We start from the raw sequence: 24,132 nt of genomic DNA, 5'->3' as shown, positions 1-24,132 counted from the left end.
CCTTTGTCTTTTACGCCTCCAAGGAGAATCTGCTGTTTTCTTTTAATAGAAGCCCTTGGCACTTCTTTCCGAGTTTATTCTTTTACAAGCTGCCTTTGTAGCTAAGTTGAAAAACATCTTTGGTTCTTTTGTGCTTTCCTTCTAATTGATCTGTGTGGCATTATTTTTATTTCCAGTGAGTAACTTGATACTTGGTTGAACTTTCTTGTTGTTTCCAAGAGCTTTTCAGTTGATTCCCTTCCGTTTTCAGGATAGAATTTTAGCATCTGCAAATATTTGTAAAAGCTAAACAAAACTTGCCCTCATTTCACCAAGAGCGCTCTTTTTACCACATGACACTGCATTTTCCCCCAACTCTGCGTTTTCCAGATGACCAAATGGCTCCTTTAAGTGCCATGGTATTTAGAAACACGGCCGCCTGGGCTGGAAGTCTTTCTTAAAGTACAATGTGTAGCAAACACCTGTGGCTTCACCTGCATAACACATGCCTCCCCCATTTTTAGTAGCTGCCCCTCACTTTCTTTTGGAGAACTGCCCCTCTACTTCCCCAGGAGGCCTTAGCAAGACTGCCAGTTGTAAGATTTATTGCTGATGCAAAATGAGGAAACTGAGGCAAGTATGAGAAACTGAGAAGCTAATTTATTCAGCTCCCAGGCGAGGTTTTGTGGCCCAGGAAGAGGCCAAAGAAGTCGTGCCTGGCTGTTTAGGTCATGGGGTTTTATGGGGCGGGAAGGCGATTGATTGGCTATTGGGAAACAAAGCAAAGGCAATTTTATTGGCTGTCAGGAAGCAGGAAGTACCTGGAACTAGTTGCCCTGGGTAAGCAGGCGGGACCTTGGGTAGATGGGCTTGATTGACTGTTGGGGAAACAAAGTGAAGGCAATCTTATTGGCTATTAAGAAGCAGGAAATACCTGGAGCTAGTGGTTATGGGTAAGCGGGCCTTGTGGGGGGTGGGGGGTGCATACAGAGCAAACCGCTACCAGGCAGGGTGTCTGATGGGGCTTCTTTAAAAAAATTTTCCTGCAGGGTTTATTAACAGCGGGCTGGGGGTTGAATGCATAATTTAGTGCTGAATGTGGGCTTGGGTTTGGCATGTGGAGGCAGGTGTGGGGAAGCCGTGTGGCAAGGCCAGATAATGAGCTCGGGTGATGAGGTAGTTATCAGACTTGGAGAGAGATGGATGTGTCCGTTTAACCCTCTGTGAGGCAGCTGGCCTTACACCAGTCACTTGATTTCACTCACGTGCCCCAAACAGGCCCTGGTTCCACCACAGGTTAACCCAACTGACTCTTCCAAGAATTTGTATCTTGAGAAAAAGGACACTTGGCCAGAAAGACATTGAAGCAGAATCATCTGGAAGGCAGGCCTTAATGAGATGTCCAGGAATCTTTGCCTCTCCTGGACATCAGGTCTGACTGTTAAAGTTCTATTTTGATTCCAGGAGCCACCCAATATACTTCCAATACATCCTCTTTCTTTGCTTAGGTTTGCTTCCATTACAAAGCATGCAGATATCAGCACACAAGAGCTGATTGCAGGCAATAGACCTTGTTGTGAGTTGAATTGTTATGAGTTGAATCCCTGACCCGCACACAAAGAAGTGTTAAAGTCCTGACCTCTAGGATGTCGGAATGCGACCTTCATTGGAAACAGGGTCTTTACTAAAACAATCAAGTTAAAATCAGGTCATCAGGCTGGGCCCTAATATTAATATGTGACCGATGTCATTTAAAAAGGGGAATTTGGACACAGAAACAAATACAGACGGGAGACAATGTGGAGACACCCAGGGAAAATGCTCCGTCAAGACAGAGGATGATGGCGCTGCAGGCGATGCGTGGGGTTATGAATGGGCCACACCCAAACTACCCATGCCCACTGGTGGTGGGAGCTCAGGAACAGATGCTGGCAGTTAGTCAGAACTACCTCTCCCAGCCTCGTCTTACATACGTCACAGTATCAGGAGTCCATGGTCCGCTAGTGATCTTAGATCATGTTAAGTTTCCCATATATGCTGAGTTTGTCCACTGGACATTACTAGATGGCACAAAGAGACATGGGCAAGTTCTAGAAGTTGGTGGTTCCAAGGCAGTGGTTCAGGTATTTCAAGGGACTAGGGATATTCTTCAGGCAACAGTGTCTGATGATATGCTTGGTTGGGTATTTAATGGCCCGGAAAAACCCATTGACAGAGGTCCTCTTGTACTGGTTGAAGATTTCTTTGATATCATGGGATGGCCAATCAATCCTTAATGTCAAATCTACCCAGAGGAGATGATTCAGACCAGCATTTCGCCCACAGTTGGTGTGAGCAGTATTGCCAGGGCAGAACATTTTTTTCCTCTCTGCTGCTGGGTTACCACACAAAGATTACAGCTCAAATCTGTCGCCAGACTGGTTTGCTAAATAAATCCAAAGATGTAGACTACAGCAAGGAAAAATTTGCAATTGTATTTGCTTCTAGGGATGTAAACATGGGAACTGCCTGTTTCTTCCAATCTGGCATTGAAGAAAATGGCTCAATGGACAACGTCTGCCTGTTTTTGAACTTGGCTAATGACTCAACTATTGGGTGGATTATCATCCCTCACCCGGCTCTGACCACAGCTGAATTCCTGGCATCCCAATGTGAGAAGCATTTACTGGTTACCCTAACAGATATGAGCTCTTCTACTGAAGCACTTCAAGAGGTTTCCACAGCCAGAGAAGAGGTTTCTGGTGGATGAGGCTTCCCAGGTTACACTTATACAGATTTAGCCACTCTATATGAACATGCTGGTCGAGGGAAAGGTAGAAATGGTTCAATGACTCAACTTCCTACTCTTACCATGCCTACCAATGATATCATTCATCCTTCTCTGCCCTGAGTGGGACAGGTCTGTGTGGACAGACAGCTGCACAACAGAGAGATTCACCCACCTATCAATGTGCTGCCTGAACTATCACTGTTCATGAAGTCCGCTATTGGAGAAGGGATGGCCAGGAGGGGTCGTGCTGATGTATGTGACCAGCGTGTGCAAGCTATTGGGAAGGATGTACAAGCCATGAAAGCTGTAGCTGGAGAAGAAGCCCTCAGCTCAGATGATCTTCTTGACTTGGAATTTCTGCAGAAATTTGAGAGGAACTTTATTTCTCAGGGTCCTCATGAAAATCACACTGTCTTTGAGACTTTGGATACTGGCTGGCAGCTGCTCTGAATCTTCCCCAAAGATATGCTGAAGAGAACCCCTCAGAGCACCTGTACTGGTCAGGGTTCTCCACAGGGACAGAATTAATAGGATAGATGTATATATGAAGCGGAGTTTATTAAGGAGTATCGATTCACACGATCACAAGGTAAAGTCTCACAATAAGCCATCTGCAAGCCGAGGAGCAAGGAAGCCAGTCCAAGTCCCCAAACCTCAAAAGTAAGGAAGCTGACAGTACAGCCTTTAGTCTGTGGTCGAAGGACCAAGAGTCCCAAAGCTGAAGAAAGTGGAGTCTGATGTTCGAGGGCAGGAAGCCTCCAGCATGGGAGAGAGATACAGGCTAGAAGACTAAACCAGTCTAGTCCTTCTACGTTCCTCTGCCTGCCTTTAGCCCAGCCATGTTGGCAGCTGATTAGATGGTTCTCACCCAGGTTGAGGGTGGGTCTCCCCTCCCAGCACAACTCAAATGTTAATATCCTTTGGCAACACCCTCACAGGCACACCCAGGAACAAAACTTTGCATCCTTCAATCCCATCAAGTTGACACTCAGTATTAACCATCACAGCACCTGAGCAAATTTTACCCTTGAGTCTCTCCACAAAGCATTGGCTGTTGCTTCATCACTGCTTAATATACTTGTGAAATACTGGTTCTGTTTTCTTTTTTTTTTTTTTTTTTTTTTTTGAGTTGGAGTTTCGCTCTTATTGCCCAGGCTGGAGTGCAATGGCGCAATCTCGGCTCACCACAACCTCCGCCTCCTGGGTTCAGGCAATTCTCCTGCCTCAGCCTCCTGAGTAGCTGGGATTACAGGCATGCGCCACCATGCCCAGCTAATTTTTTGTATTTTTTTTTTAGTAGAGACAGGGTTTCACCATGTTGACCAGCATGGTCTCGATCTCTTGACCTCGTGATCCACCCGCCTCGGCCTCCCAAAGTGCTGGGATTACATGCGTGAGCCACCGCGCCCGGCTGGTTCTGTTTTCTTTATTCCTTTAGCACTCCCCTAGCCTCCCCTTTGTGTTGAAGTGTACCAAGTTACCGTATAATTAAAAACAAAGAATAGGTAACATATTGTGCCAGTGTTGAGTGAGTTAAACCTGCTAACAGACTTTAAACTATCCCCTATTCAGAAAACCTGGGTCTTCGGTGCTTTGCTTAAAGTAGCTGCAGGGATGGAGGTGATGTTTTCTTATTGATGTTTGTATTAGTGGTATAGTTCGTTACCTAATAATGTCCTCATTATCTGAGTCTCTTAGGTCTTACTTCTCAACCTCCTCAAGAGCATCAGCCTCTGAGTTATAACACTTTTGTCTCTAAATTAGGGGCAAGATCAGGTCTAAAAGATGTCTCCTTTCAGAAAAGCCAAGATGCTCTTTCCTGAGCACTTTCTTTTGGGTTGTTGATGTACCTGTGGGTCTGTGCTGCTGCTCTAAACAGATGGTTATTTTTGTTTGGTTGGTTGGTTGGGTTTTTGTTTTGTTTTGTTGTTGTTGTTGTTGTTGTTGTTTTTTGAGACAGAGTCTTGCTCTATTGCCCAGGCCAGAGTGCAGTGGTTTGATCACAGCTCACTGTAGCCTCAAACTCCCAGGCTCAAGCAATCCTCCTACCTCAGTCTCCCAAGTAGCTGGGACTACAGGCATGTGTCACCACATGCAGCTAATTTTTTAATGTTTTTATAGAGACAGGGTCTCACTATGTTGCCTAGGCTGGTCTTGAACTCCTGGTCTCAAGTGATCCTCCTCCTCAGCCTCCCAGACTATTGGGATTACAGGCATGAGCCATCACCCCCAGCCTAGCAGATGGTTTGACTGTCTACATGCTCTTTCTTATACAATAAATAGAGGAGTAAAAGGAATTTCCTTTTCCTCTTTAGTACATATGCAGTGAGATTCCTGTATCTTACAGCTCTCCCTCTCTGAGCAACACACAGAATCCTGCAACCTTTGCACAGCTGGTATTTATCTGATAGCAGTGAAAGGCTTTGTCTTTGGTGACCTTTCCTGAGTTTCCATGCAGAGGAATCATATGATCAAAATAGTTGATGGAGTGGTTGCTTGGGGTACAACAAAAGAAGAAAGAAAAACCAATAGCCACTCTACATTCTGACATGTGAACAGCGGTTTAACTGTCTAAAGTGTTTACCAGATGCTGAAGGCAAGGTAAGAAGCAAAAGCTCTTACATTTGTGGATATCGTAAACTCTGTTAGAAAGCAGCCTTTGGAAAATCCCTGATCTGGTTCTGCTTTCTGACCTACATCTACCTTTTCAGGGTAATCTGGTGGCACAGGTGGTGGCATTAAGAAGTTTTGCGTTTTATTCCTGCTCCTTCCTGCTGTGAGCCCTGCGCTATCTTCCATGCAGCTGTGCCCTCTCTCCTGTTTGGTCTCTGTATTCTTTGTTACTTGGGTGTAATAGCAACTTTCCTACTCCATGCATTCTATCTTTCACATTGTGTAAATTTCTTCCCTTTTTTTCTCTGAGGGTGTAGGGTATGGGGAAAGTCAGTACGATTATATTTTAATGTAGAAAATGTGACTTCTGGATATAAAATGAAAATACATGTTGGCCAGGCGTGGTGGCTGTAATCCCAGCACTTTAGGAAGCTAAGGCAGGGAGATCACGAGGTCAGGAGTTCAAGACCAGCCTGGCCAACATAGTGAAACCCCATCTCTATTAAAAATACAAAAATTAGCTGGGCGTGGTGGTGTGCGCCTGCAGTCCTAGCTACTCAAAAGGCTGAGGCAGGACAATTGCTTGAACCCGGGAGGTGGAGGTTGCAGTGAGCTAAGATCGCAATACCACACTCCAGTCTGGGTGACAGAGCAATACTCTGTCTTGGAAAAAACAAAAAGAAAAGCCACAAAACACCTGTGGCTGCCAGGAGCTAGGAGTGAGGCCTGGAGAAGAGCTCCTTCCATTGCCTCTTCAGGGGGAGTGTGGCCCTGTGGACACCTTGATTTCAGATTCAGGCACCCTGAGTGTGAGACAGTACACATTTCTGTCGTTTTAGGCCACCCAGTTCACGGTACTTTGTTATGGCAGTCCTAGACAACTCATTCAGACCCTCAGGGAAATAAGAGCTATTTGGAATGTGTAGCTGAGACTGCTAGGTATTCACCAAAAGGCTTTCCATTCTACTTTTTTACCTAAGTAGAATGGAAGCCAGGCACAGGGCTGCCCCACTAGACCTTCTTTGTCAGCCTTGCTTGTGTTTAGGGTGGCCAAGTGTCTGAATTCTCACTAGGGGAATCAATGGGAATGACGTGCCATTTCTGGGTCTGGGTTCAAAGCTAACCAGCAAGCCGCCTCCATTGTCTTCTCCTTTCCCACCAGCTAGAACCCAGCTGCACCCATGCAGAAGAGAACACTGCCCTGGGGAAGAATGAGTGACAAAGAACCAAAGCTACCCTGCTGCCCTGGGCCACTCACCTCAAGTGTAAATAGGCTACTCTAGTTTGCCTTTTTATTATAGGAGCTTAGCTTTTCCTCCAACCGATCCATGATTCTTGAGCTGGACAGGCAGCAAGGTACTGAGAATTCTAATTGTCTTCTAGAATAGGAACGAGCAGGCCCTTGGAAGACAGTGGCTAAGCAAATAATCTCGTCTGGTCATTTGGGACTTTGGACATGCTGAAGCTAAAATTCTCAGCCACCTAAAAGGGAGATGAAAGATGTGGAAACCAGAAGGGTGGCTGCTTCTGAAAGCATCAGCTAACTTAATTTAGGAAAATAACAAGCTCATGTCTCGAGATGTTTGCCACAAGGGACAAGGTGAAACTCAGGACTTTTCTCTGGCCAGATGGAAACTGTTCACTGAGGCCATGGGTTTAAATTGCTGAAGCCAAACTCAGATTTGGGGAGTTGCTGAATTTCAGTGTCAGCCAACAGCATGACTTTGCCAGGTTTCCTTTAGGAAAGGATGATGCCATCTGGAGGTTGCAGAGGACTTGGAGAATCCCTACCCACTAACCATCTTCGTCTGCAGCCTTTCCCCTTCACCTCCCTCTCAAGGAGGAGGAAGCTAACACTCTTCCTTCTGCCCCACACCTCCCTGTTTCTCAGCTGGGAACTAACTCTATCTGGAGCAGACAAATTGTTCTCACCGCAATGTCCTACATTTATTTATCTACCTATTTGATTTGTTTTTTTAGAGACAGGGTCTCACACTGTTGCCCAGGCTGGAGTATGGTGGTGCAGTCATAGCTCACTGCAGCCTTGAACTCCTGGGCTTAAGCGATCTTCCAGCTTTGGCCTCCTAAAGTGCTGGGATTACAGTTGTGAGCCACCATGCCCAACTCTACATTTATTTTTTCTTTGGATTTGCTTTCCTTGCCCTTCATTCCTCTACCAGCATGACAGCCTGCGGGCTTATAGAAGCTTTTACACAGTCATGGTATGTCACACGATGTTCCCTCTTATCAAGGAATTCACTTCATGGCAAAAGTGGCAGTGGGTTAAGGCCTGTGGGAGTCACTCCACACCTAATAGACCCCAACCATGACCCAGGAGCGGCTGGCTCCTATGGCATAGTAGAAGGCCTTGTGGAGGCTCACAGTGCCCACAGGAAGATAACTGCTTGGTCCCCTCTGGAAGGGATCGGTGCTGTGAGTCAGCTTCCATATGTGATGCCATTTCCTTGTGTCCCTCTATCACTCTTCAAGATGTAGCAGTGAGGCAGGCACGGCTAAGTGTCTCCCAATAACCTTTCTTAATGGAAGTAGTGGAATTTAGACCTGGATGCGTATCCACCCAGAATCAAGATACCATTTTCCAGTCTCCTTTGCAGCTAGGCACAGCTATAAGATACTTTTTTTTTCCTTTTGAGACAGAACTTTGCTCTTACTGCCCAGGCTGGAGTGCAATGGCATGATCTCGGCTCTCTGCAACCTCTGCTTCCCAGGTTCAAGCGATTCTCCTGCCTTGGAATAATCCTCCTGTGTAGCTAGAATTACAGACATGCACCACTACATCCGGCTCATTTTTTTTTTTTTTTTTTTTTTTTTTTAGTAGAGACAGGGTTTCTCCATGTTGGTCAGGCTGGTCTTGAACTCCCAACCTCAGGTGATCTGTCTGCCTCAGCCTCCCAAGATGCTGGGATTACAGGCATGAGCCACCACTTCCGGCCCATAAGAAACTTATTAACCAATGGAATACAAGAAGAAGCGACCTGTGGTGGCTTTAAATAACCTTCTACGGGAGAAAGCACCCTTTGTGTTTTCATCCCTTCCTCCCCGCCCTACTGCCCGAAGTGTCATCTTGACCCAGGAGGCTGAGGTCATGCATTGCATAGAAAGAAGATAAAGAACCAGGGTCCCTGACATCTTAGAGCACAATTCCAGTCTGGATCACGTACCCACAGTTTTGCGACAGAAAGAAACTTTCGACTTGCTTAAGGCATTATTGTCTGAGGTTTTCTGTTGCTCAGTGAAGGCAAACTGAATCCCAATCAAAACAATTGTTTCAGAAACAAAGGGGTGGAATTGCTCAGGGTGACACCTAACATCTGCTCTCCAAATATTAGACTTCCTGTCCTGAGACTCCAGGTTGTGCTAGCTATAGGCTTCAGGGTCTTTTTTGGTTATCTGTTGCTGTATAACAAACCACACCAAAACTTTGTGGCTTAAAACAGTAACATACTGTTATCTCTCCTGGTTCTATGGGTTGGCTGGGCTCAGCTCAGTGGTTCTTGCTTGGAGTCTCTTAGGAGGTTGCAGCCATATGCTAGGTGGGGTTGGAATCATCTGAAAGTTTAACTGGGCTGGACATCAAAGATGGCATCTTCATTTGACCTCCAGTGCCTCAGTGCTCTTCTTCTGTGGGCCTGGCAGAATAGCTTGGACTTCTTTTTTTTTTTTTTTGAGATGGAGTCTTGCTCTATCGCCCAGGCTGGAGTGCAGTGGCATGATCCTGGCTCACTGCAACCTCCACCTCCCGAGTTCAAGCAATTATCCTGCCTCGGCTTCCTGAGTAGCTGGGATTACAGGCATGTGCCACCATGCCCTACTAATTTTTGTATTTTTAGTAGAGATGAGGTTTCACCATGTTGGTCAGGCTGGTCTCAAACTCCTGACCTCATGATCCACCTGCCTCAGCCTCCCAAAGTGTTGGGATTACAGCCGTGAGCCTCCACGTCTAGCTAGCCTGGACTTCTTACATGACAGCTCAGGGCTTCAAGAGGGAGGAAGAGGAAGTTGTTAGTCTTATTAAAGGCCTACCTCAGAGCTGACAGAGAGTATCACTTCTACCACACATTGTTGGTTAAGCAGTCTCAGGCCAACCCAGATTCAAGGGCTGAGGAAGCACATTTCACCTCTCAACAGGGAAATGATATGGAATTTGTAGCCATCTTTAATGTACCACAAAGCCCAAGGGAGAAAAGCTCTATCACAGGACTCAGCAATGCTTCCTCTGAACTGAGAGCTGAGAGTGCCATCCAGCCACTTCGGCTCCTCAGCCACAAACCAAACATCAAGGAAAGGGGACTTCTTGAAAGGAGGTGCCCGTGAGTCCCTACTTGTATGATCCATGGAGTTCTGGTTTCTGGGCTGCCTGAGACCTAACCTTTGCCTTTCCTTAGGCAGAGTTCCTCCAATCAATTTCACAAACACAAATAATTTTTATTTTCTTGGCTCAGGATAGCAAGATGGAATAAGCTCCATAGATATGCTGGACAATATTATCTCTATAGTCAATAATACCATATTATACACTTGAAATTTTGTTAAATGGGTATTCCTCATGCACATGTTCTAACCACAATAAAATATATTTTTTAAATAAAAAGTTTGCAGAATTGGAGTCTGCCCCTTAACTAATACATTCATCCCTATCATGCATACACACATGACTTTTGACCAGCGTAACTCCCCCATGAGTGCCTGAGGCTGTGAAAAAGGGATAGCCGACTAACACCAGCCCCACCAGATAAATCAGAAGCCTGGCTTTTATCTCTACAGATGAATACGTTTTACAATCATAGTGAGGGCCATAAGGTGTCAAAGAGACTTTCAATGACATTCCCTAGATTCCCTCATGACATAAATGTTTCCTAAGATCCCACCAGATGCCACACGCTGTGCTCAGCACTGGACAGTCATGAAGCAGGTCCAGTCCCTGATCTCAAGGAAAACCAATTTACATTGCACCACTTTATAACAAGTTAGGTTTGGGATTATCAGAGCTTCTGGTCTCTCCTACCACTTCCTCCCATATTGATCTGGAATAGCTGCAAATGCTTTTATATATATATATATATATGTATATATGTGTGTGTGTGTGTGTGTGTGTGTGTGTGTACATAGACAGATTTTTTTTTTTTTTTTGAGACAAAGTCTCGCTGTCACCCAGGCTGGAGTGCAGTGGTGCAATCTCAGTTCACTGCAACATCCGCCTCCTGGGTTCAAGTGATTCTCCTGCCTCAGCCTCCTGAGTAACTGGGATTACAGGCACCGGCCACCATCTCCAGGTAATTTTTGTATTTGTAGTAGAGACGGGGTTTCACCATGTTGCCCCGGCTGGTCTCAAACTCCTGACCTTAGGTGATCCACCCACTTCAGCCTCCCAAAGTGTTGGGATTACAGGCATGAGCTGCTGTGCCCAGCCTGCTTTTATATTTTTAGGATTAAATTTTTTCCCCATCTTTTCCTTCCTCTCTCTCTCTCTTTCTCTCACGTTTCCCCATCTTTAAAACAATAGACGCCTGCCTGCTACATCACCACAAATGCTCATACTGTAGGGCTCTGTGATCACTCTGTTGAAAACTTGCACTTTCTCTTCCCGTTTCCCAGCTCTCAGTTGAATTGACTGGAGTTATGATATCACTGAAGTTACAGGGTTGTCTCTTCCTTCTCCTCCTCCTCCTCCTCCTCCTCTTCTTCCTCCTCCTCCTCTTCTTTTTCTTCTTCAAAATCATATCTGAAGTGAGTTACAGCCTCAAAGGGCTTTTCTAATCAGTTTCTCCAGGTGAGGGAGTTGGCTCTGGGCTGGCCTGATCTCTGCTACCTTCACCCAGTTCTTGTTTGAAGTGTAGGAGTCCTTGGTGAATAATATTAATCTAAGGCTTTCATGAGTTATCTAACGGAAAGAAAAGAAAAAAGAAATCCAAAGTCACCTGCTTTCCTCCCAGTGACATGTGCCTTGGAAGGAATGCCATTTGCTGATGATAACACTCTTTTACTTTTGTAAGGCTCTGCAGCTTTGTGGAGTGTTTTCACAGCAAGCTCTTCTTTCTCCTTCTGAACACGTGACCTATGGAAAAGGATGGACGTAGAGGTCAGAGAGAGCTTGATGGAACCACAGGTTTGCTTTTTGTTGGCCCTGGACTCCAATTGATCGTGTATTAAAGGAGAAGCATAGTGATGTCTGCCCTTTGGTTTTATCATTAGGAATGAGACTACCCTGCAGGTAGTAGGTGCTCATGAAATCTATTGAATGACACTGTGAAGTTTGCAGGAAAAAGATTATGAACTCTGATTTACATGTGAATAAAATGAAATTCACGAGGGTGGGAACAGGACTGATCCTAGGTCACAGACGATGGACGAGGGTCTTTAGAATGTCTAAATCTATTGATTTTTCTACCACATTAACCCACTGAATAACAGGATTTTCTCAGATTTTAATAATAATAGCAACAGCACTGATGGTAAAGGTAGCTTTTGTCTACTGAGCATTAGCATGTGCCAGACATTACGCTAAACACTTTATATGAATGAACTCATTTAACTAGGAGGTGGGTAGGATTACCCCATTTTACAGATGGAAAAGTCTGGGATTCAACAAGGTGAAGTAACTAACCCAGAGATACCGAAGGGCTGAATCTGCTTGAGTCTTAAAGGAAACCTTGGTTCTTCCTTTCTCCAAAACCCAGGCTCTCATCCCCCACATTACAACTTCCTCAATAAATAAAATATCTTTGACATGTGATACTAATTGTCTAAGTTCAAAGTTACCTTCCAGATGTCTCCATCTTATTAGGCAAGCTCTCTGTGCAGACAGCTAAGGATTTAGCTACGTCTCTTCATGACGTCCGTTGTGCACTATAGGATTGACTGGCCTTTCGGTTTGGCTGCTTTCCTAGATATTTGGAATTGAACGTCCTGAGCTTGAGCAGGAACTCCCAACCATTGTGAAAAAGCAAGCCGTTTTCTCTCTCTGAGCCTCCTTTTTCTCCTCTATAAAATAAGGGTAAAATTTGAGCCTGGAATATCTTGTGCCAGAAAACAAACACGTTTTGAAGCTACTGGAGCCACATCAAAGCACGCAGCAGCCAGCTCAAAGCAGCTTGCACTGGTCAAATTTGAGACAATTTGAACATCAAAATGAAAAATCATCACAAAGGATTTCTACACACTGAATTTCTAAAAATCCTTCTACACAAAGGATTTCTACCTATTGAATCAAAAAGGATTTGTACACATTGAATTTATACAGTCCATGAGTGTGTAAAAAAAGAATCCATGAGTATATAGTGATATTCTGACCAAAAAGAAAAAAGTAGAGATGAAATTAGAAAAACACTGTTTTGCAACCATGATAGTAATAACTGATTCAGGTAAGATTTCAATAAATGCTAAAACATTGGGCGATAAGCTGTTGGCTCCAGATAGTCTCAAAGTGTCTCCCCAGAAATTACGTGATTACAAACACGAAGGGGTAACTTTACAATGAAGAGATCACCACTTAAACCAACCGATCAAACTTAGCATCCCCAGTAACGAGACAAGCTGACGATGTGTGTGAGACACTGGATCACCTGAATAGCGTTATGGCCCAAAAATGTATAACTCAATCTAATAATGAGGAAACATTAGACAAACCTAAATTGTGGAACATTTATAAAACAACTGACCTGGATTCCTCAAAATTTCATTATAAGGCCAGGCATGGTGGCTCACGCCTGTAATCCCAGCACTTTGGGAGGCTGAGGTAGGTGGATCACCTGATGTCAGGAGTTTGAGAGCAGCCTGGCCAACATGGTGACATCCCATCTCTACTAAAAATACAAAATTTGCCAGGTGTGGTGGCACAGGCCTGTAGTTCCAACTGCTCAGGAGGCTGAGGCAGAAGAATCACTTAAACCCAGGAGGCAGAGGTTGCAGTGATCTGAGATTGCACCACTGCACTCCAGCCTGGGTGACAGGGCAAGACTCCGTCTTAATAATAATAATAATTTTAAAATTTCATTATGAAAGACCAAAAAAAAAGTAGGTGGGAAATTGTTCGAGGTTAATGGAGACTTAGGAGTTATGACAATTACGTGTTCTCTATACTGCTGGATGAAAATTAAAAAGCTACAAAGGATATATCAGGCCAATGGGAGAATGCAAACATGGGCTCTTCTTAGACACTGCTTTCATGTCTTATGTTTATGGATTATGACAATGGCATCATGATTACGTAGAAAATGTCCTTCTTCTTAGGAGATACGTGCTAAAGATTTTAGGAGTGAAGTCTTAAAATCAGCAACTTTTAAATGGTTCAGGAAGAGAGAGAGAGAGTGTGTGTGTGTCTGTGTGTACATACATGCACACAGAGATTTAAAAACTGTGGCCAAATTACTGAATCTAGATGAAGGATGTGTGGGTGTTTATGGTGCTGTTCTTTCAGCTTATCTGTTTATCTGAATTTCTTTAAAATAATGGACTGAGGGCCGGCGCAGTAGCTCTCACCTGTAATCCCAGCACTTGGAGAGACTGAAGCAGGCAGATTGCTTGAGTCCAGGAGTTTGAGACCAGCCTGGGCAACAGGGCAAAACCCCATCTCTACAAAAAATACAAGAATTAGCCTGGTGTGGTGGCACATACCTGTAATCCCAGCTACCTGGGAGGCAGAAGTGGGAGGATCACTTGAGCCTGGGAGGCAGAGGTTGCACTGAGCCAAGATCATACCACTGCACTCCAGTTTGGGTAACAAAACAAGACCCTATTAAAAAAAAAATTCACTGAGATTTCATTGGTAATGTGTCTAGCACACAGCAGATGCTCAACAAAACATAGAACTGGGGGTAGCAGTTGTCTAAGATCAAATGAGTAAATCTTTGCAAAGTATCATTTATAATTCAATCAACACAGGTACTCTCTGCAGCACCTCAGATGTGCAGGGTGTGCTAGGAGCTGGGGACAGAGGGAGGAGAAAAGCATACTTCCTTCTCCTTAGCTTCCTAAGATAATGGAGGAAGACATTTGAGTAGGTAATTACAACACAGGATAAATATCAGTGAGGGGAAAGTGAGCCTTGGCAAAGGAGAGTGACTGATTGCATCACAGTTAAGATCAAGAACTTGGGGCTAGGTGTCCACTTTCTGGTTGCAACGGGGCATCAGCCAGCAGGTTGTGCCTGAATTTCTGGGTGCACTAACCAGCCCCCAGATGGACCAGGTCCCTCCAGAAGTAGTGCATTCCTGGCCCTGGAATGTCCATGCTGAAGCTGGGATGAACCCATGGGGGGTACTGGAGCCAGAATTCCTAAACTAGGAATGCTGAGCCTGAGTGGCAACTGCCCTGTTTAGGCTTCAGCAACACTGGCCTTCCCTTGGTATCTCCAGGTATTAAAGATAGAAGAAAACAAAAACAAAAACCAAAACCAAAGTGTGTATCTACTCTCACGTACCACTAAACACAACACTCTGACATCAATGTGGGGTGTATTTCCCCTCACACCAAGCAATTCTCCAGTGGACATCTGCTGGGTGGCCTCTTAATGAATTCAATTCTAACACTATCTACTTAAAGACTGTATCAGATTCCACAGGTGAAGGGCTCAGTCCCACAAGACTGTCCCCCACTTTAGATACACATTGCAAGGAGTAGGTTATCATCTATACTTCTGACCGACAGGCCATAAATTGGGGCTTCCACTACCCCCTCCTTAAGTCCAATTAATTTGCTAGTGAGGCTCACAGAACTCAGGGAAACTCGGTTACCAGTGTCTTTTTTTTTTTTTTTTTTTTTGAGATGGAGTCTCACACTGGAGTGCAGTGGCATGATCCTGGCTCACTGCAACCTCCACCTCCTGTGTTCAAGCAATTCTCCTGCCTTAGCCTCCTCAGTAGCTGGGATTACAGGAGGGCACCACCATGCCCAGCTAATTTCTGTAGTTTTAGCAGAGTCGGAGTTTTACCATGTTGACCAGGCTGGTCTCGAGCTCCTGACCTCAGATGATCCACCCGCCTCAGCTTCCAAAGTGCTGGGATTACAAGTGTGAGCCACCATGCACAACCTTCAGTGTCTTAATAAAAGTTAAAATAACGGATATAGATGAAGAGCCAGACGAAAAGACACATGGGGCAACGTCTGGAGAGGTGCTGATGGCAGGAGCTTCTGTCCCCATGGAGTTGGGGTGTACCACCTCCTGGCACTCAGACGTGTTGACCAACCCAGAAGCTCTCTGAACCCCATACTACAGGGATATTTATGGAGCCTTCATCACATAGGCACACTCAATTATGAACTCCATTTCTAGCCCTTCTCCCCTCTTTGGAGAAGGGAGGTGGGACTGAAAGCTAGTGGCTTGGCCTTTGGTGACCAGCCCCCATCTAGGAGCCCGCTAACAGTTGCCTCATTGGAACAAAGATCTCTTATTACCCAGGAAATTCCAAGGGATTAGGAGCTCTGTGATAGGAGCCGGGGTCAAAGACCAAATATTAGAACAAAAGATGCTCCTAGCTCACCTATGGCTCAGGAAATTGTAAGAGTTTTAGGAGCTCTGTGCCAGGGACTGGGGCAGAGACCAATATTTATATTTCTTATTATTTCACCCCAGGTAACCCTGGTCCATCTAGTTCAGACCCTACCAGGTCTTCTCAGCCTGGATGGGTCCAACAAACACAAACTCCCCCATCCATCAGGTCCCTTTCTCTGAGGACCTTTCTGAACACCTCCCTGCCACCTCATCCCCTGTGACTCAGTCAAGGGGCTCCTGCTACAACCTGGGTTGCTTTTCCTCATAGCTTTCCTTCAATTCTAAATAATTTGTTTTTGTAAAATTATCTGTCCTGTATCTGATGTCCCAGTGAGACTGTAAGCTCCAAGAAGACAAAAAGTGCCTGTCCCATGCTCTCGCTGGTCTCCCCAGCACCTGCACAGTACCCGACATGCATGGATGCCCAACCAGCATCGATGGAGGAATGACTTGAAGAGTTCGGGTGAGCTCCCAGAGAAGGCAATGGAGGGGAGCACACATTTTTTGATTGTCTAATAAGTGCCAGGCTCTGTGCTGGGCAGTCTACACTCATCATCTTATTCACTCCTCAAAAACATTCAGAGATGCAGGTCTCAAGAGACCCATCTTACAAGCAAGGAGAGAAGGGTTTGATGGTGTACGTCTCGTCAAAGGAAAGGCAAACGCCACAGCTAGTTTGAAAGCCTGGGTTCTTTTCCACTTTGGAGGAAAAGTGATTAATGGACACCTCGCCCTTCACACCTGTATCCATGTCTGATGCTTTTCCAGACAGCTTTTGGCTGCAGAGCTGGAAATCACAAAGATCATGACAGCTTGAACAACGAGCCTATGCTGATGAAAACTGCCTTTGAACAGCCGTGCTTACAGGCATTATCTTTTCTAATCCTATAATTGGCCTAACAATTGGTGAATGCATAAATGATTTCGGATATGTGCCTTTGTGTTTAAAAGACTGGGATCTTGGGTAAATTCACCTTTTGTCTTTCAAGTCCATTTGTAGTTGCTTTTTTTTTTGTTTTAATTTTGGTTTTTGTTTTGCCATGTAGACATTTTAAAGCATTTTGTAGTCCAATTTGTTAAAATTTTCATTTATGATTTGTTTTATATATTATAGAAGATACTATAGAGCTAACTACGCATTTTTCTTGTAGTTTATTTATTTTACATTTGGCCAGGCAAGGTAGCTCATGCCTGTAATTCCAGCACTTTGGAGGCCGAGGTGGTAGGATCGCTTGAGCCCAGGAGTTTGAGACCAGCCTGGGCAACATAGGGAGAGTTCATCTCAACAAATAATTTTTTTAATTAGCCAGCATAGTGGCATGCATCTGTGGTCCCAGCTATTCTGGAGGCTGAGACAGGAGGATCACCTGAGCCCAGGAGGTTGAGGGGACAGTGAACCATGATTGTACCACTGCTCTTCAGCCTGAGTGACAAGGCGAGACCCTGTCTCAATAAATAAATAAGCTTATTTATTATTTAGGTGCTTGGCCCATTAGTAATACATACAAATTCAGTTTTCTTTTTTTCTCAGGTAATAATCATGTCTCCATTGATTAACTGAAGGATGAGTTTACTACCAATGGGTTCCCAGTCATTCCCACTGGTATTCAGACTAAAAGTAACATTGGTGGCAGGAAAGCACACAGGAAAGACTCTATTTCAAGAAGTCAGAAACCCTGGGGAGAATCCTAGTTCTGCCCCTAACCTGCAAGATGGCCTTGGATAGATCTTTTTGTACCTTGCTTTGCATTTATAGCTCTACCACTAGGGGGAGAGGAGGAGGAACAAAGTAATCTCTGGCACTGATAATTATCTTTGCAAAGCAGTCCTGAAGAATTCTTGTGATAAAAATACATGTATATTCAAATAACACTGAGATACCTTTTTTTTTTTTTTTAAACTATCACACTGGTAAATACTGAAAAGATTGATATTATGGCCGGGCGCAGTGGCTCACGCTTGTAATCCCAGCACTTTGGGAGGCCAAGACGGGCGGATCACAAGGTCAGGAGTTCGAGACCAGCCTGGCTAACATGGTGAAACCCCATCTCTACTAAAAATACAAAAATTAGCTAGGTGTGGTGGCAGGCGCCTGTAGTCCTAGCTACTCAGGAGGCTGAGGCAGGAGAATTGCTTGAACCCAGGAGGCGGAGATTGTAGTGGGCCGAGACAACACCACTGCTGCACCCCAGCCTATACAACAGAGCGAGACTCTGCCTCAAAGAAAAAAAAAAGATTGATATTATTGGCAAAGGTGTAGGGAAATTCTCTTAAAAACCAAAAACAAAAAACACTCAGGCCGGGCACAGTGGCTCACACCTGTAATCCCAGCACTTTGGGAGGTGGAGGCAGGTGGATCATCTGAAGTCAGGAGTTCGAGACCAGCCTGGCCAGCAGGGTGAAACCCCGTCTCTACTAAAAATACAAAAAAAAATTTAGCTGGATGTGGTGGTGGGCGCCTGTGTAATCCCGGCTACTCGGGAGGCTGAGGCAGGAGAATCGCTTGAACCCAGGGGGCAGAGGTTGCGGTAAGGTGAGATTGCGCTTACACTCCAGTCTGGGTGACAAGAGCAAAATTGTCCTTAAAAAAAAATTGAAAACAAAAGAAATACATATTTTGTTAAGCCAGCCAATAAAGAAAAAAAATAAAAAATAAAATACAAAATTTAGCCAGTGTGGTGGTACATTGCCTGTAATTCCAGCTACTCAGGAGCCTGAGGCAGGAGAATCACTTGAATCTAGAAGGCAGGGTTTGCAGTGAGCTGAGATGGTGCCACTGCACTCCAGCCTAGGCAACAGAGCGAGACTGTGTCTCAAAATAATAAAAATAAAAATAAAGTACTTATAAAATTCTTTATAAGAACAACAATACTTATAAAAAATGAGATAATACTTACATAAAGTACTAGTAACAGTGCCTGACACTCCCTGAGTAAGCACTCCCCAAATATTAGCTATTGTAACCATGATATATATTTCAGTGACAAATTGTGAATGTTTATCAGGTGTCCTTTTAATGGCATGCTGTGCGTTGTCTAGATTCTTTGGGGGTTACCTGATTCTAAAGTGGTCTTTCCCGTCTCTGACTAGGCTATTTCACAACTCTGTGAGTTGTAGAAAAGTAACAGTAGGTAGGTAATCAGACATGAGCAGGGCAGGAGAGGGAGCCCTCTCACCCGGAATATCAGATGATCATCAGGTGGTTATTATGCTATCTCTCTAAAATGGTAATTGGTCAATGCCAGTACTAGGGAAAGGCAGTTTCCCAATAGACAGAAAACACCTGAAACCAGTGATCCACAGCTTCCTGATAAGATCTGGGAACTGGGTAAGTGGGGGCTCAAGCATGCGCACTCAGAGGCAAAATGGCGGAGTTTAACCGGTATATGCCCTTCCTTCAGGAACGCTCGACTGCTAAGGGAAAAAATGCCTCAAGTGAGCCTGTGCACAACTTCAGTAAACACACTGCACATGCGCCCCTCTCAAGGGCTAGCAGGCCACGGTGCATGCGGACAGCCCACCCCAAGGGAAGAATGGTGGGGCGGGGGGAAGTAATACAGCCCTGGAAGCGTCCCATTGCTAAGACCTCAAGTCAAAGGTCAAACTGTACCCCGGACTCTCACGTTTCCCGCTTGGCTCTCTTCCAAGTGTACTTTCTACTTCCTTTTGTTCCTGCTCTAAAATTTTCTTTTCTTTTCTTTTCTGTTTTTTGAGACGGAGTTTCGCTCTTGTTACCCAGGCTGGAGTGCAATGGCGCGATCTCGGCTCACCGCAACCTCCGCCTCCTGGGTTCAGGCAATTCTCCTGCTTCAGCCTCCTGTGTAGCTGGGATTACAGGTGCGCGCCACCATGCCCAGCTAATTTTTTGTATTTTTAGTAGAGACGGGGTTTCACCATGTTGACCAGGATGGTCTCGATCTCTTGATCCACCAGCCGCGACCTCCCAAAGTGCTGGGATTACAGGCGTGAGCCACCGTGCCCGGCCTCTAAAATTTTCTTATAAGCTTTCACTGCTGCTCTAAAATTTGCCTCAGTCTCTCCCTCTACCTTAAGCACCTCAGTCAAATTATTTCTCCTGAGGTGGCAGGAATTGAGGTTGCTGCAGACCCGTATGGAGTCACCACTGCTAACATACTTTGGTGCTGTGGGACTCGGATACGCCCCCTAGAGGTAATAGTAATGCAAATTATCCTTGCCCATAGAAATGCAAATTTTGTCCTATAAAGGTACAATTTAAGAGACAATTCTAAACATCACATTTTATTGCCCTAAAAATAATAACCAATTTCTCGACTATTATCAGATTTATTTCTGCGTTTTTGATTGCCCATATATACTTGTCTGTTAATCAGATTCTCCTTTAAAGTGGCTTTAATATATTATTTCATTAATAACTGAGTTAAATCTTTGACAAGCACTCATTTTACATTTCTTTAAGATTCATGATTTTACCTTTTAAAAATTACAACTATATTTCTAGTATGATCCTATCTTTATTATAAAGATGTTTTTCTTTATATTTCTCAGAAGACTTGAAAGAATGAACACAAAAATGTTCACAAAGGATATCATCAACAGAGGTGAGTGGAAAATATTTCAGTTGCCTTTTACTCTCTTCTTTATAAATTTCATATGGTTTAAACATTTGCATACTGGGCATCTGTTTTATAGCAACTTAAAAAAAAAACAAAAAACTATGCCCCCTTTTAAAAGACAAGACAGGAGAATTTCCTGCTAGAACCAGTCCTTTGGGATGGGAGGAGAGTGCTGGGGGTCAAATGTGAGAAGCTTCCTCACTCTGAAGGGTTTGGTTATTTATCTAAGGAGACTCCTTAAGAAGCAGGGCAGCCAGCTTCATTCCCAGCAGACCTGTTTTTCCTGACATAGGGCACTCAGGCATAACATCAATTGAGAGTGGAACAGCATCGAAGTCCTCTTAGTGGCCAGGTTGAGGTGGTCAAGCCTGAGAGCTGGGCCTCAGCTCTGGCTAGCTCAGCCTCTTTGACTATGTCCTGGTCAACTAGCTCAGACTCTGGCTGTGGCTCAGAGAATGTCAACCCTGGAAGAGATCCACTTAATCCCGCCTCTTCTTTCTATGAATAGGAAAACAGGCCTGAAGAGGGGAGGATTGACAGAGGCACACAGCAAATCGGGGTCACTCTAGCACTAGAACCCTGATGTCCAAAGTTCTGGCCCAACGCTCTTTTACCTCTCCGTACTGGGCTGATTGTGAAGGGCCTCGAATGCCAAGCTAAGGAGAGAAACATGCCCCAGAGAAACAGGGCACGCTAGAACAGGAGCGGGCAATGTCAGAGCTGCACTGCAGAAAGTCTTCACCTAGAGCAGGGAGGAGTTTACCTCTCTCCTCTGGGGTCTGGGCTGGGAATTGAGGCTACTCTTTATTTTTTATTTTTTATTTATTTTTTCGAAGCGAAGTGTCACTCTGTCACCAGGCTGGAATGCGGTGGCACAATCTCGGTTCACTGCAACCTCCGCCTCCTGGGTTCAAGTGATTCTCCTGCCTCAGCCTCCCAAGTAGCTGGGACTACAGGAACATGCCACAACGCCTGGCTAATTTTTGTATTTTTAGTAGAGATGGGGTTTCACCATGTTGGCCAGGATGGTCTCCATCTCTTGACCTCGTGATCCACCCACCTCGGCCTCCCAAAGTGCTGGGATTACAGGCGTGAGCCACCATGCCTGGCCCGGGGCTACCCTTCAGATCTAATGTTCTACCAGGCCTTCAATAAACTGCCCTTGCAAAGCAGTCTGCCATTTCACAGCATTTGAAGGAAAAACTGGCTGCTCTTTTTTTTTTTTATTTGGGGAAAACTGTGGTCAGGGGACTTTTGTTATGTAAAGGGAGATGGAAATCCCCTTGAAATGAAGAAGTTTCTGACAATAAAGTGGCATCATGGAAAGACTGAGTTTGTGATGCTCACTGGCTTTTCTTGGACTGGAGCTTGACAGGGTCAAGGCGCCTCTCCTCGGGGTCTCTGCCAGAAATGACGGAGGGAGGAGGCCCGTCAGCACTGCAGAGATGGAGTCTGGCCTCCAGGCTCAAGTTCCTCTTTATTACCTACGTTGTTCTGCAGCTGTGAGGCCCCAGATCTCACGATTTTTGACATTTCAACAAACATATCACACTACAGTATTGTTGACAATATTTTTCTGTACATCTACTCACTTTTAGTAACTGATACTTTAAAAGAATGTTTCTATTCCTACATCAGTAGAAAATCAACTTCATTTCCATAAAAAATAAATACAAGGAAAACAAAACAACCTGATTACGTTCTGGCTAGATACAGTTGCCTGTTCTGTCTTTGTTAGGAAGGGAGATTGGAATTGCGTTAGAGAACTTCTACTGGCATATTACAAACAACCTGAAGCTTTCCTTGACTTAATCAAAAGGAAGGGAAAATAATTGAAAATAGAGTAACTATCTCACTAGGTGGTTTAGTTACCTAATGTCTTTGTGTGAAACAGCTGAAATTAGCTGTGGTTCCACCGCTTCTAGCTGAACCTTGGAAAATGCTTTGGACAGGACCTTGCTCTCCCACCCATTGGCTGAGTGACCTTGGGAAAGTTCCTCAAGCTGTCTGAGCCTCTGATTCTTCACCTGCAAAATGGATGTGTTCACAGAACGTACCCCCTCGGCTTCTAAGATGCTGTGATAGAAGGCATAGGAAGTCCTTCACCTACTGTGGTCTCTGAGAGGTGAAAATAGTAAGAATACTAATGGTGCTGATACCAGCGGGCTAGGGGAGGTCCCCAAATACCCATAGGACTTTGGCCCCGGCTGGTGTCCAGGCTTCTGACACCATCTCAAGAAGGAAGTCAATGACAAACTGGAAAATAGTGAAAGTACGGAGAGTTATTGCAAGATGAAAAGTACACACTCAAGAAAGGGGAGTGTGGCTATACCTGCGAGAGAGAGTCATGTAACCGGATTTGCAGTTTCCACCTACATGGGTTTCTTTAACCAAGAGGTGGAATATTCATGAAAATTCCTGGGAAAATGTGAAGATTTCTCAGAATTCTGGTGCCACTCATTTTTACTCACACCAAATATGGGTGTTCCAGGATCTTTCCTGGCACTGGTGGGTGTGTGATTATGTTAATGAGCATATAGTGAGGTCCTAGGTGAGACCTAGGTCAAATCCAGTGCCATGATGGGTCCAGTTGGTCGTAGCCAGCTTTACCCACACCCTGGTTTTTCAGGTTCTCGGCTCCTACCTTCTGTAGCTATTTTAACAGTTTCCTTTTGCTAGTCATGTAAAACTGCTGCCTGGAATTTGCTGTTCTCCTGTGTCAACCCTGTATCACTCCTGTCTCAATGCTATCAGGAAGGCTTTGGTAAAATCCCTTAACTTTGTGGGGTGCTGTGGCGCCTGCCTGTAATCTCACACCTTGGGAAGCCAAGGCAGGAGAATCACTTTAGCCAAGGAGTTTGAGACCAGCCTGGGCAATATGGTAAGACTTGTCTCTATTGAAAAAAAAAAAAAAATCCCCTAACTTGAACCTTTTGGTATTTGGTGTGTTTTGGGGAACTGAGCCAGGAGTCTGGGTAAAGAGCACCAACGAGAACAGAAGCAGCAGACACAGAGCCCCAGCAGAACTGCCCGGCCAGAGGAGTTGGCCCCCAACGGGTGGATCTGTGCATCAAGGAAGCATCCCCAGGCCTCTGAGAAACATCAAGGAGGTGAAACTGAATAAAGATACTGGACTTCAGTGGTCATGCAGGATGGATGCTTACACAAAACTGGTAGGGTAACCTCCAAATGCCGGATAATTTGAGGACCCTGGGAGATGAATATTATTGTTCCCCAATTTACATAAAAGAAAAATGAAACTTGTGAAAGTTGCCAGTACCAAAATGGAGTCACTTATGTCAAACTCTCACCAAATGGAGCTGGTAGGCCATGAAGGAAGGGTCTTCATGCATGTATGCCTATAACAGATACTATCCAAGGAATTCCACATAAGCCTCCTGGCTTGCATAGGGACATTTGCCCAACAGCAGCTGTCTCCACTAATAAGCTAATGCCAATTCCTGCAACATGCTCCTGTAACCAATGGCCTTTTTCCTAAATTAGCTTACATGTACTTCTCCTCGCTTGTTTATTATATTTTTTTTTTGAGACAGCAACTCACTCTGTCACCCAGGCTGGAGTGCAGTGGTGCAGTATCTGCTCACTGCCACCTCCACCTCCCAAGTTCGAGTGATTCTAGTGCCTCAGCTTCCTGAGTAGCTATC

The 24,132-nt window shown here is 44.8% G+C and overlaps 1 pseudogene; it reads left to right on the top strand.

Moving 5' to 3' along the window:
- The first annotated feature begins 1,820 nt into the window (after window positions 1-1,820).
- LOC116532465 overlaps window positions 1,821-24,132 on the top strand; it is a 40,954-nt pseudogene continuing 18,642 nt past the window's right edge.

The sequence above is a fragment of the Sapajus apella genome, unplaced genomic scaffold (assembly GCF_009761245.1).
Source record: "Sapajus apella isolate SASKATOON/1434 unplaced genomic scaffold, GSC_monkey_1.0 scaffold76, whole genome shotgun sequence".
Lineage (NCBI taxonomy): Eukaryota > Metazoa > Chordata > Mammalia > Primates > Cebidae > Sapajus > Sapajus apella.
The sequence above is the reverse complement of the archived record's forward strand: the minus strand, read 5'-3'. Positions and strand labels throughout refer to the sequence as shown.